Below are 14,436 nucleotides of genomic sequence, written 5' to 3'. Positions count from 1 at the left end.
GTCAGCACCTATCACAGGTCCTGGCACATGTGGGAAGTCAATAAATACTGATCAAACAAACAAACGAAAGAATAAAATTTAGTGTCATTTTTTTTTCAAGCATATCAATAAGGATGGGAAATAGTTTTCAAGTTTAGAACCTACTCAAAAACTCGCATTCTAAGTTTCAGAACAGTTGAGCATTTAGTTGTCACATGCGCTTTTGGCCAAAGTTACCCTATGTCTTCTTTTTAAAGATAAATGTATTCACATAATATAAGAATTTAAAAAATAAATTATTTGCCGCGGCTTTTCATTAATAATTCTGGAAAATATGGGAGTTTTCACTTTCTAATCCTGGTTCATGTAGGTCAGGGAGTATATTTTTGAGGGGCCATATTTGCCAGAAATCTTATTTTGAAACTTTTCATAGAAAAGATAAACATCTATGTATCTTGTTCAGAAATCATGCTTTTGTCAGATGAAATAATAATACTCACTGATAATTCTGGCAAACATCAATAAGGAGAAGGTGTTCTAGATGAGGAAAAAAATATCCAAGTTAATCTAATAGCTTATTTAAATTCAAATGAAATGTTACTCTGTCCTTTTGGTATGCTTGAGATATTTCATAAAAGTAAAAAAATAAAATTTATCAATAAAAAAGATCAAATGAGAGCTCAAAAATTAGTAATTTGTCATGGTTATGGTTGTTGTCCTTAATTTTCTCCTGTTATTTACATTTGGGAGTAATCACATAAAGAAAATGCTTTAGGGTCTATGTCAAGGCCAAAGTTAACCACTGAAGAATGAGCATTTAAAGATAGTGGGAAGAATAATGAAATAAATAATATCCAAACCTTGTAAACACTATGTACTAATAAAACAATGAGGTCTGCTGGAGTTTAAAAAGAGTATTTCTAATCTATAAACTTTTGTGCAGACATATACTTGTATGTCACTTATATATCATGTAGAAGAGTGACTAAGATTATCACAGGGCCCAATTCCTTTATAATAAAGCTTTGAGTCCTTTTAATTGGGATGATAGCCATGGATTCTATAACCCAAAGATGAAAGATGTAAAAGAAATTTAGATTCAAAGCTGACTAGAAGATAGAAAAGGCTAGGGTAAAAAAATTAGAGAAAGGAAGAGAAAGAGAAGCTAACGAAATGGTGAGCAAGGCTGTATAGTTGGTAAGACAGTAGGGAAAACAAATGCGATGAAGTAGAATGGTCCAAAGAACTTTTGGAAGCAAGAGTGCTAATATTCCATTTTAAACAGCTTGCTTTTCTCCAATACAAATCCCTCCTTAAAACTTCACTATAAATGCTGTATGTAAAGAAGCTATGAGTGAATGGCTATTCCAATGAAAGAGAATCAGTTTCATGTCTGTGTTCATGTGAAACAAAACAAGGATGGTATAATCAGCAGAGTTAAAAGAAAAAAAAAACCCTAGCATAAGCAGAACCTAGGAGCCAGAAATGAAGCCATGAGACATAAACCCTCCAGCAATTTGCACAATCCTGTTTTATGAATCTGAGTTTTCTCAATTCTAGAATAAGGTATAGAGAAAGTAATATTAACTAGACTTCATGTTCCTGAACATGTGGGCTGTCACTCAGGTGATATAATGACTCTGCTGAGTTCTAGGTCATGTGATCTACAGGATGCAATAAGAATTTCCTAACCAAAACATCTGATAACTATCATGGCCTGTGCCAGACCCTGAAATCAACGACACTGTTACTCCTTTAGGTTGAAGCATTAAAATCTTCTGTTAAAATTGAACTATACTCTCTCCCCTATTAGGATGGGTACTAACAAAAAAAAAAATACAAACAAAAACAGAAAACAGCCAGTGTTGGTGGGGATGCATAGAAATTGAAATCCTTATGTGCTATTGATGGGATTATAAAATGGTGCAACTCCTATAGAAAACAGTATGGCGGTTCCTTAAAAAATTAAAAATAAAACTATCATGTGATCTAGCAATCCTATTTCTGGGTAAATATTCAAAAAAAAATTAGAGCTAGGCCTCAAAGAAATATTTACACACCTGTATTCATAGCATCACTATTCACAATAGCCAAAAGTTAGAAGCAACCCAAATGTCCATCAGTGGATGGATGGATGAACAGATGAGTTATATACGTATAATGGAACACTATGCAGCCTTAAAAAAGAAGGAAATTCTGTCATATGCTACAACATGGATGAACCCTGAACAAGTCATATAAGAACAAATACTATACGATTCAATTTACATGAAGTATATAAAGTAGTCAAATTCATAGATACAGAAAGTAGAATGGTAGTTGCCAGGGGTTGGGAGGGGAGGGAAATGGGGATGTCTTTAACAGATATAGAGTTTCAATTGATGAAAATAGTTCTGGAGGTCTGGTTCACAACAATGTGACTATACTTGTAGTACTGACCTGAATACTTCAAAATAGTTAAGATGGAAAATTTAAATAATATGTGTTTTAAACTACAATTTAAAACAATGTTCCACATTCTGTATAACAGGTCATTTTAAGCCATCCTTGTTTATACTTTATTGTAAGTTCATTTATCAGATTAGCTTCATTGCCTGAAACGGATATGTTTGTTTTGATAAAAAAAGAGAAAGTGAGATCCAGGACAGGGGGCTATTAGGAAAGGCAGGCTCAGGGAACTGTGGAAGTCTCTGGGCATCCAGGAAGGGCACAGGCACAGAAGCTACCTGGCTGCTACCTGGCTGATGTGGAGGGGAGCTTTAGGGAGACTGAAGAAGAAACCAAAAACAAAAAAAAAAAAAAAGAGGAGGGGAAACAAAAAGCCATGAGCACATGCACTAAAAGTATGTTTTATTCTTCTTCCTATTTTCCCTAAAGCTGTTATCCTTGGGTGACCTCAGTAACTTGCAGGCAGGGAAAACTCGCCTTCGCAAAAGAGGCTGCCCTGAGAGACACTAAAAATAATACGACTTGAAGGGCCCTTCTGGCAAGTATACCACAGCTGACTTTCCAGAACCACAGAGGCTGACTTCAAACTTTCTCCATTAGCTGTGGACGCACACCCCTGAACTTTGTGGGCCCAGCTGGTGGTTATTTTTAGGCACGTTCCTAAAGTGAAATATGGAACAAGAATTGAATCTAGGAGCCAAGGCAAAGTCTCCATTTTTAGGAAACCATTACAATGGGAGAGGAACTTTGGCCCAGAAGTCTTCCAGGTTCCTGTCTCTCTGTTAGGGGAGGGAAGTCATGAACTTGGAGCTGAGGAAGCCCTGAGAACCTATGAGTTCTAAATGGCTTTGGCTGGTGAATCAGGAGCCCTGGCTACTGAAGTATGTTGCCCTTGATGCTGCCTCCAGTGGGGATATTCCTCAGTGGCGGGTTTTCAGAGCCCTGCCTGGGCCTGCCTAGGCCGCTCACTCACCAATAGGCAGGACTCCACGCCTCGAACTGCTCATCTTGCTCTTCGTTCCGGGCCTTGCTTACACTGCGTCAAGGGCAGCCTTGCCTAGCATGGAGTTCTAGTGTTGTATTTATTTCATTCAATAAATACAGCGACAGATATAGAGCATGAACTTCATTCCATTCACTCAATATGTAAAAAGTCTGCATTAGCTATTTTTATTTACCTTAATCAATTTAATTCTGACTCTAAGTCCCATCATACTGGAATGTGAAGAAGTTAAACTTTAGGCCTTCTTGGGGGTTTCCTCCTGCAAAGGTGCAAAGCCCTGAGATCTTACCTAGTTCCAAAGTGGGGAATCCCCTCAGGTTGTCCGACACGAGTCTATACTGGCTATGGCTGAGACACTCTTTGTCCTAGGCTCTGCTATTTCTTTGCCATGGCTAGAAATCCCAGGTAAGTTGGGAAAAAGATGAGTGGTAGAACCCAAGCCTCCTAAAGGTGCCCTCACTGTTCGTCGACACTTCCCTCTTGAGGTCTTGTCCCCTCCTGAGGAGAGTACGAGTTCTGAGTTCCGAGTCTCTCTCTCCCAGTAGCCAGAAATCTCTCCTTCCAGCCTTACTGCCTCTCTCCTGCTCCTAATTCCCTCTGTTACACCCTTTAACCTATTTAAAACTTTAAGACAGAGCCTTGAATTTAAGTGTTTTCTGCGTTCTGCCTTAATAAATCCCTGAGATAAAGAACCACAAAGTTTAGCCAACATTTGGGATTAGGATCTCTGTTTGAAATAAAGCGCAGGGAGGTTAAGTGACATGCACGGTACGTTGGAGGCAAAAGCTGGACAAGAAGCCAGGTCTGCTGATTGTAGTCAAGTGTTCTTTCCATGATACCACAAAACGGCGAGTCTGAGAGCTTATAGCAAATGCTGGTTTTGGAACCAGCAGGCAAGAAACTGAAGGCTCACTTGTGTTTTATTATCAACAATGGGGAAGCTGAATAAAACCAGTTCGTGGTGGGCAGAGAGCCAGCATTCACTTGATTAGATCTTCATTCTTGTGGTTACCAGCCAGTGCCATCCAGGGAGAGCCTGAATCTGGAGGAAAGGCTGCACTGCCAATGCAGACAGCACCTGTGTTTGCCTGTTTCTACCGCCATTTAAAGTGAACAAGCAGTGACTTGAGAGAGGCAGGAAAGAGGATTCTGAACCTGGTATCTAGTGTGGTCAAGTTTCTCTGGGCATGTGCATTACTCTCCCTCCATCTGACAATAAACCACTTGCCCCTCATCAGAACCTCTCTTAATTAGATGTCCAATTTTGGAGACAAAAGTTAAGTAACAGGTTGACTTCTCAGTGTTTATTGCTTTGAAGTTAGCTTCATAGACCAGGGGACAGGACTGGTCTGAAGCTATGTCAGGAAGGAGGCCTTGTTTGCCCTAATGCTCTCTCACTTCCTTTTCAGAGCATTGCACATCCCTCTGGACTCTTCGACCTTCCTGTGCCCAGTCTCACTGGGTTGCCTGGTGCCCTTTATGAGCATCTTACCCACCCCTGCGCCACTCAGGCACTAGCTCAAGCACAAAAATAATACTGCCCTCCTCATCCCCATCACACTGCCTTTTTCTGGATGTCATACTGTCAAGAATGGGGTGGTGGGGATGCATAAGCTCACAGAAATAATTCATTCAATATAAGTTTAATGAATATTTTTATGCAAAAGGAACATTCTAGTAGAGTGTAAATTCTATAAATTTGAGAATGTTTATCAGCTTCATTCACTACTGTGATTTGATAGAAAATTACCCCATTAAACGAAACAAAAAAGGACGGTAATAATAATATGGTTTAAAATGAGCCTTAAAAAAAATATTTAGTAATGTTTGTCAGGTTTGGGATACAATACATTATTTTGGTATTGTCGAAAGTCTCAACAATAATAACAATGATAAAAATATGCTTTCTCAGAAGAGACCATAATTTCGCAGTAAATTTAAGCCTAATTTATGTATATTTGGAAAACATATATATTAAGCTTCAAAAGGAATAATGCACATAGGGCAAAAGAGATTCCATCAGTAGAAGGTCAGGTCATTGACAGATAAGTGTCCTGTCAGAGTACGTTCTTCTGGCAAAATGAACATGGTCTGATGTAGATTTTTCAAACTTCATGTTGTGAGTGTGGTGGAATCAATTTAGCAAGTTTTAGTGAAAGTTTTCTTTCCAGTGACATAAAATGGAAAGGAAATGAATGGAATGGAAAGGACAGGAATAGAATGAAGTGGAATAGAGTTGAATGGAATGGAATGGAGTTGGTACACAATGTATACAATATATATGAGTGTATATAATATAAAATGTAATCATTACTGTAGATTGTGGTCTAAAAGGTTTGAAAACTATGCCTAAAGCACTGGTTCTTAAACTCCTTTTAACCTTAAATATGTATGTGGATGCCTAATACATAAAATAGACCCAAATCTGTGCTCGCTGAAGGCAGTGTGAAAGCAATAGGATTCAGCCCTGCCAGCTCATTATACTCCTTTTGAGGAGCAGAATTTGAAAACTACTAGTATATAAATTACACTTTATCACTTCTTCTAGTATAAGTGTCATATTTGATGCTTAGCGTTGAGGTTTAATGAACCACTAACAGCATTTTCACCTCCACCTAAATTCTAATTTAGAGAGACAATGGAGTCAAGCAGATGAAGATCAAGTATTAACATAACACTAACAAAGGCCAGACTGGGGAATGTTGCTTAGGTACATGGTGTCAGTGAGTTTCCTAATCTGAACTACAGAATTAGACAGACATCTGCAGTCACAGCTGTGCTGGAAACCTGGAAGGCCCCAACACTATCTTACCTCCAACTCAGAGGCAGTGGCTCAGAGCATACAGGCTTATCCCAAAAGCAGAGAGGAAAGAAGGGCTAAGCCAGACCAGCCCAGTTCGGAGAAGCCGGGAATGCTACATCAATTGATACTTTCTATAAGGAAATATATAGAAAGGTTTGTCTCTAGAACACTAAGCAAAATGAAAGAAAAACAAGAGCAAATCTTCCTTCTTCTGGAAAGTCCCCAAAGAAGTCAATCAGGTTCTTAGAAGAGAGGCCTTTTTCTCTTGTGGTCTCACCCAAACTCTTGACAGTAAGTGAACTGTAAGCCACTTCTTTTATCTTCTATGGAAAATCAGCTTTGATTTATCCAGCCTGTCTTTTAAAATGGTGCATGCCTTCCAAATTTACAGGATGTTGTAACTGTTGTCATAATCAATGGATCTACCAGGAGCAGATATTAAAATAACAGAAATCGCGGCCATCTTTCTCTACTCCATAGATCCACGCTTTCAGGAGGCAACAGTTCTCCAGCCACTGAAGACTTCTTTAACAACAGCAGCTTGTGAGGTCTAATGGGAATATACAGTGACGGCAAGAATAATCCTCACCAAAAATCTCTCCTTAATTCATCCCAATAAGGAAACTGAAATTCTTGTGTTATTTACTCCTCTGAGGGAAGGCTATGAGAACTCTTACTAAGATATGAGTATATTTTGAGGGGATAAGCCTTTTTGACCTTTACATTATTCCTCTTATGAAATTTTATCCCATCAATAAGAATTATTGCTGCTTTAAACAGAAACCAATCTTACCTTCTCTACAAAAAAGAAACAGTGTTTTAATAATGACAACAAGCACACTAATTGCTAATACACCAGACTGAGTGGTAAATTCAAAGTTTAAGATAGTATTTATCTCTGGAGGTAGAGCATACATTGAAGAAAAGGAGTTTAGATACTCAGGAGACTTGAAAATTAATTATAACATTCTTTTTCTTAAGCTAGGTGGGTACATGGATTTGTTTTATTGTTAGCCTTTACCCTTATACTTACTGAATTATTATCTATATTTTAAAAAAATAAATTTTCAAATAAAGCAATAGGTTTATAACACATGAGACAAATGTGATTTATTGATCTGCATTCTGTTGGTTGACTCTAACTGTTCATTCATTCCTCAAACATCTCGATTGGCTAGTGTGTACAAGGCACTGTATTAGGTTTTGGTGATAGACAAGGCTGAATGAGAAATGGTGCTTGTTTCAAAGAGTTCTGAGTCTAGTTATCTAAAAATTGACATCTACCAAGAAATAAATGCCCGTATATGAATCAATCTCATAATATTTAGAACACAAAATTAATTCAGTACAGCTGGATTTCTTGAGTGCCCTATGCTATATAATTAACCTGAGGAATTTCGCACAGACACAGAGAGTAAAATCAAAGTCATAAGCTGACAGCTCTAAATGTCAGGTCAGTCAATTCTCTAGGTCACATCTGGGGATACAGGGTACCCATTCATGCCATCTTCTTTCTTTTTGACATGTAATGAACCAAATCCAGAATCCTAAGAAATAGCAATATAACATCAGGAAATGCTAGTCAGCTTATTGAGAAAAATTGTTCTGTGGAAATAATCTTTTAAAATATACACCCATTGCCCACAGCCTTGAGTAAATGACATAAGGTCATTTAAAAATATGAAGGCATTTAACACACACATGCCAGCTCATCTCTATTAATCTGGGAAGTCATTTCCTTTTCTCCGAACTAATTTCATTTGGTTTTCTTAAGGCCTCAAGTCCTCTTTCATCTTAATTTTAGAGCCACTGTGAAATTCAGCCTCAGCACACAGAGGTTCCAAATTATCTTACTTCCTTGCCTTTGCATACCACATTTCATGCCTGTGTCATATAAATCACTTTATTTGCCAGTTATTCTATAACTTTTAGACAAAGAGATATTGGATTACATAACAAAAAGATAAGAAAGACATCTAATGTCCTAAAGTTTTTTTGAAAAGAATTAAAATGAATAAGTATTGTGAATCTATTGGCAAAATGATCCTTATGTTCAAGTGGGAAATGTCTAAAAAGATGTAGCTTAAGCTAACCAGGAAAGTAAAACAGAAAAAGCATAGGATTTAGGGTCAGGGATATTTCTTTTAAATCCCAGTCCTTCCATTTGTTAGTCATATAACTCTGGGTAAATTCTTCATCTTTAAAACAGAGATAAAAAGTCATAACTTTGAGAATTAAATGATATAATGAAAGCTTGATAACACAACTCTTAGATATTTTGTGATATGATACTTTTGTAAAGGCAATGTTAAAATATCTGACAGAAAATCATTATCTGCCAAAATTCCTGTTGCTAAATTTTAAGATATTTGAAACAATTTGACAACCCAATATCTAATATATAAATATTGGATTATGTCAATAATAGAATACTATGTGGTGGTAATTTTTTTCAATTTTAGTTTGTACGTATACATCAACCACCTGAGAGCTTGTGAAAAGTATAAAGTTCAGGGTTCTCTCTCCAGTGAAGCTGGTTTAAAAGGACTGAGGTGGTTTAGTAAATTGCAGTCTTAACAAATTTCCAGGTGATTCCAATGGAGACGGTCCTCAACCATATTTTGCTCAATTCAACTTTATTCAAAATGTATCTGTGTATTTATAATGTATGTACAAGAGGATTTTTAAAAGAAATGGCTCAAATTAGCCATTACCTCTCATGCTAAAAAACTATTGTGCTCATGACATCAGTGGGAATGGTAGAATAAAACCCCCCAAAAACCTATTCCAATGAGAACATGGGGAAAATCTCTCATAAATAACATTTCCAGAACTCTGGAAATTAGCCTAAGACAATCTGAAAAGCATTTATTCAACCAAAAAAAAAAAAAAAAAGGCTAAATCCTGATAAGAACATCAAGCGTTGTGGAGTTTTAACTTGCTTTATTCCCATCCCGCCCTCCAAAACTCTGCAATAGTCTTGAAAACCAACAGCCTTGCAATAATGGTAGCCATGAAAACCAGCTGCTACTAGAACAACTGAACAGAAAACCAACAAGAAAATGGAAATTCTAGTTTCCTCATCTATGAAATATGGCCGAAAAGTTAACTTACCTTAGAGGATTGTTGTGAAGGCTAGATGAAATAATTCATGTCATGCTCTTAGCAAAGAGTCTGGGAAATACTAATAAAAAAGGTATTAGGGAAATTGCTGTATATTTAGTAATTTTTTTAAGCAAATGCAAAGAATTTTGCAAAGTAGCTTATAAATTGTCATATATCCTTTTAGAGTTAAAACCTAACATATTTTTAATAACAAGATTCCTCTGTGCTCATGGAATCATTTATTGCAAAGGAGTGAATAAAGAAAATTTTCTCTGCAGTGATCTCCACTGCTAAGTTAGGGGAGAAGGCAACATGTTAAAATATTATACAGGACTCTCACTATAAAAGAACAGGTGATCCTAAGAGAATGTAATGGCTAGAAGCATTTGTAGTTACCTTTGGAGGGAGGGGAGCAATCTGAGAGATTTATCTCAGACTGAGTTATTTATCTCAATTTTAGCAGAGAATACCACTGTCATAAGATTCCACATCTCATTTGTAATCTAGTGTTCTTTTCTTATACATTTTGTCTCTCTTTAATCCTTTATGTCACTAGAAAGGACAGACCTGATTTTGCTTTCATCTCAATAACCTGATGTTAACACTCTTTAAAATATCAAAGTTCTCCTGGTCATGGTCCTAGTAAGCACTGAGGAAAATACTCTTCAAGGATCCAAAATAAAATTTTTAGGGAGCATCCTATATTGATTTCTATTTTTCTAAGGCTAAGTTTGGGCAAACACTAAATTTTAAAATCTCCTTTTTAAACATCTAATTAAGATAATTTTGACATCATTTTAGCTGAGGTATGAAATTTTACTTGAAAAGTGTAGTGCCCACTGTCCTAGTGGAAACAATCTATGCCAAAAATATGAGCCTCTCTCAGGTTTTATGGGAAAATATTGAGATGCTAACTCCTAGGTATCACAGAAGCAAAAATTTTCATTTCTGCTAGAGATGGTACTATTTGAAATGTCCTAGAAAACTACTCCATCAAAAAATCTAAAGATAAAAATAAGAGCTGGTATTAAAATTTATGATTACCATTAAAGCATAATTAACATATTATCCACACACAGCAAGTGTTTAAAGTGGATAAAGATATTTAGATTTTCTCAATCCATTTGTACATGTGCTTCCAGATCTGTGTTCCTTTTTATGTTTTCAACAAATAATTGTTAAGAATCTACTCTTTCTTCTCAGTAATAAAAAGGAAAACAGAATTATTAATACAAAAAACAACATGGATGGGTTTCAAAAGCATTATGCTAAATGAAAGAAGCCAGACACAAAAGACTATCTACTGTACGAGACCATCGATACAATATTCTAGAGAAAACAATACTATAGGAACAGAGAACAAATTGGTGGTTGCCAGGAGCTGGGGATAAAAGCAAAGTAAGAGACTGACCGCAAAGGGGCATAAGGAAACTTTGGAGAATGATGTAACTCCTCTTTATTTTGATTACAGTAAAAATTACATGACTCTTATACATTTGTCAAAACACATGCAAGTATATACTTTAAAAGGCAAATTGTTTTGTGTGTAAATTATTTTCAATTTTAAAAACCAGCCATGAAGGTTCTGGCTTTAACCGCTCTCTAACACACATACATACACACATGCATGCACACAAACACACCCCAAATCACAAAAAAACCTACCACAGAGCAGTGATGTGCTTAGTTAGCACCATAAATGGAATGTGAACAAGATAAATAGAGCTCCCGATCTCAGGAGCTCATATCTAGAGAGGGAGACAGACTTTAAAATACTAATCACAGAAAAAATATATAATCACGAATTTGAGGAAGTACAGTGAAGGGGGCAATAAGAATGGGTGACATCCGGAGACCTAACTTAGACCTTTGTGGATTATATGGATCTTGATTTGAAATCTTTTTTTAAATGGCAAGACTTGTCTATAGGATCACAAGCTCATCTAGAGCTCAGAGGAAATGCGAGTCTTTCGTTTAGTCAGCTGAATCCTAGAAACTGGGAAAAGCTATGAAGCACAGGATAGGGAGAGTCTGTTATGTCAAGAGGGAGTCTCCTTATATTAAAATTCCAGGACATTTCCACCCCCTCTGGAGTTCCTGGACAAGGGAACAAAACTGTGTGTGAGACTTACTCATGGAAAATGCAGATTTAATTAAGATCATTTGTATGTTATTAATAAAAATGTATAATATTTATGAGCTTGATTCTTGTCTGCTTCTTATCTTTCTATTTAATTAGCTGTGTGTAGGAGGTGCTGAATTGTGAGAGCCCCTTTATCTTAGAGTGATATTCCCTGCACAGCTTGAGATGCATTTAAAACATAACAAAGAGAAAATTAAACTGTTCCTTTGGCCCTAATATAAAAAATACTCTGTGGGCTCACACCTTCACTGAAATTGCTTCCTCGTTTGGATTATATTCTAACTCTGATGATTAAGATGAGAAAAAACTTACCCCATGAGTAGAATATTTTCAGCATTACAGGGAAAGAAGATTCAGTCTATAATTGAATAATAAAAATATTAATAAGCACACTTTAAAAATTACCATATGTATTTGCACACGTACACATTTATATGTATGTCACACACAGTCTTCAGAAGAAAAGAAGAAAAAAATTCAACTTTCAATATTTATAAAATTGATTAACAATGAAATCATCACCTCCAAGCACCTTAAACATGAACTTACTGCAAAATTAGACCGCAAGAGCATAATCATAATAATAATTAACATTTATTTGGCAGGATGCATCATTCTACTGGTTTTATACATATGAACTCATTTTAAACTTTTGACACCACTGTAAGATTAAATACTATTACCAACAGCCTCGTTTAACAGATGGGAAAACAGACACTTAAAGAAGCTAAGTTAACTCACTTAGATCACAAAGTTAATTAAAAGTAGAGGTAAGGTTGGAACCCAAGCTGTTTGACTCCAAATGTATCTACTCTGTATTCTTTTAGCCATATAGCCATTTCATCAAATATGTACAGCTACATACATGATCTGACATCCAAAGAAGCAGTTTTCCTTAATATTAAAACTATTGTAAATGTGTAGGGTCTGGATTTCTAACATGGATTACATTGTTTATTCCTAGCAATAGGTAACGTTATGAGAAAAAAATATAATTTGAATAAGGCAATAACCAAAAACTTCAAAGCTATCAAATAGTATTTTTAAGCATGTTTATAATTTCAAACAGTGGAAAATCGAAGTTCCTTGGATTTTTACATGGTATTAAACTTTAAAGGAGGATAGAGTGAGGCTAAGCACAGGGTGGGTAATGAAAATATTATTAGATCTATTATCATTTTATTTTATTGACCTAAAATTCTAATATAAAACAGACACTGAGTTTAGCACTTATACAACTCAGTATAGACCTGTAAAATTTAGTCGTCACTCCTTGATCCCGTTTCTCTGCCTCCTTCTCTCATGTTACGAGTTTTCAGGCCACAGTTGGGCCTGAGGGTAAACTGGCTCAGGCTCCTCCACTTTTCTTCCTTAGCTCATCTTCCTGCTCTCAGTAAGACCTATCAGTAGGCATTATCCCTTGGCCCATACCTTCCTCTCCAGGCTCTGATTACAGTTCCCACTTCCCTGTCAAGATGACCAGCATCCCTCTTCCCCTTCACAAAAAGCCATACAGTCCAACTGGATAAAGCAGGGCCAATGTGACACCTGGCTTCAGTTCAGTCTCTGGCATCTCAACATACTATACTCCTGTTGGGTCATACAATAGAAAATCATAGTATGAGATTTAAAGATTAAATTTTCTCATGTCAAATGAGATTAAACGATGCTCTTGAATGGGAATTCAAGATGAGCAGTGGCTACAGAACATGGGACAAATTCAGTAGGAAGGTGAAATGAAAGTCATCAAAATAGAAATAGCAATGTGGTAAGCCTAAGGCCTTTGGCAATGTTTGGGGGTAAACAGTAGATGTCAATGTGACAGGAAATATGTTATATTTGTTGAGTACTAAATAGGCACTGTTGTCAAACAGGGAGTGCAGGAATCTTAAAACAAAATAATTGTCTTTAAAGTGTTTGAGTTCTAATTGGGAAGAGAATATACATGTATAAATGACAAAATAAGATGAAATGGCATTATACAAACTGAATATATAAGAAGTACTAAGAATAAAGTGTTAATTAGAAGGATATGAAGCTGACCAGGCTTCCAGGAAAGGGTTCAATTTGAAACAAGTTTTGAAGACGATAAGGGAAGGCAATTAGCAAAGAAGTCAGGGAAATTCTACAGATTATATAAAGTGTTTAGAAACTTGACCCAATAAGACTGAAAGTTTGCTAGCTAGCTGTTAAGTATGTGAGGCAGTTATTTCAAAGATGTCAACATTTAAAAAAATATTTTTTTAAATTTAGCTGAAAGTAGAAGCATCATTCATAATGGGGGGGTACTCTTGTCTCTTGGGAAAAAATTCTTACTTAGAGCATTTGATTATGTGAAAATAAAGCTCAAATTCACATCTGGAATGGAAAATGTGAGACTATGAAGAACAAATTCCTCGGTATAATTTTGTCAAAGTTTATTATCAATGTGGACTAAAGTGCCACTCCGAGAGAAGAAAGGATTTTCTTGACTCTCTAGAGGCAATGAAGACTTAACAGCCTGGGCTCCAGGTAGGAAGGGACTGGTCAAAGGCCATGGTGTGTGTGAAACTGGTCTCTGCAACATGGTGGCAGAGGACATTTGAAAGATTGAAATGACGAAAAGGGACCTCTTCTTGAGCTAGACCAATGACCTCTGGTGATAGCTAACACTCAAGTTACTTTTCCCTTTGTGTAGAATAATTCTATTCTATTATCTGCAAACTAATGGTAACAATTTTTAAACTATGTAGCCTGTTTTTAGAAGTGTTTGGAAAAGGAATTCTATGCACGCTGAGACTTAAGCGAAGTGGAAAGATTTCCAATAGCCTGGAGAAGTAGTTGTGAAACTACCTAAGTCCATCCACAGAGAAGCCCAGAACATGAAGCCAGACAGAGGAGGTGGGTGAGAGCACATGAAAGGTTAGATTTCTTGCTGATCTGAGATTACAAAGGGGGCTTGTATGTTATCAGTTA

The 14,436-nt window shown here is 36.4% G+C and overlaps 1 long non-coding RNA gene across 1 annotated transcript in view; it reads right to left on the bottom strand.

Moving 5' to 3' along the window:
• Positions 1-11,839, bottom strand: part of LOC118613617 — a 36,995-nt gene extending 25,156 nt beyond the window's left edge. Inside the window, exons 1-2 of the long non-coding RNA XR_004955551.1 lie at positions 11,794-11,839; positions 9,348-9,417 (exon numbers count right to left, since the gene is read on the bottom strand). This is a non-coding gene — a long non-coding RNA (uncharacterized LOC118613617). The remainder of the gene's footprint in view (positions 1-9,347; positions 9,418-11,793) is intronic.
• Positions 11,840-14,436: the final 2,597 nt, after the last annotated feature.

This window comes from Rousettus aegyptiacus, unplaced genomic scaffold (genome assembly GCF_014176215.1).
Source record: "Rousettus aegyptiacus isolate mRouAeg1 unplaced genomic scaffold, mRouAeg1.p scaffold_m13_p_2, whole genome shotgun sequence".
Lineage (NCBI taxonomy): Eukaryota > Metazoa > Chordata > Mammalia > Chiroptera > Pteropodidae > Rousettus > Rousettus aegyptiacus.
The sequence above is the reverse complement of the archived record's forward strand: the minus strand, read 5'-3'. Positions and strand labels throughout refer to the sequence as shown.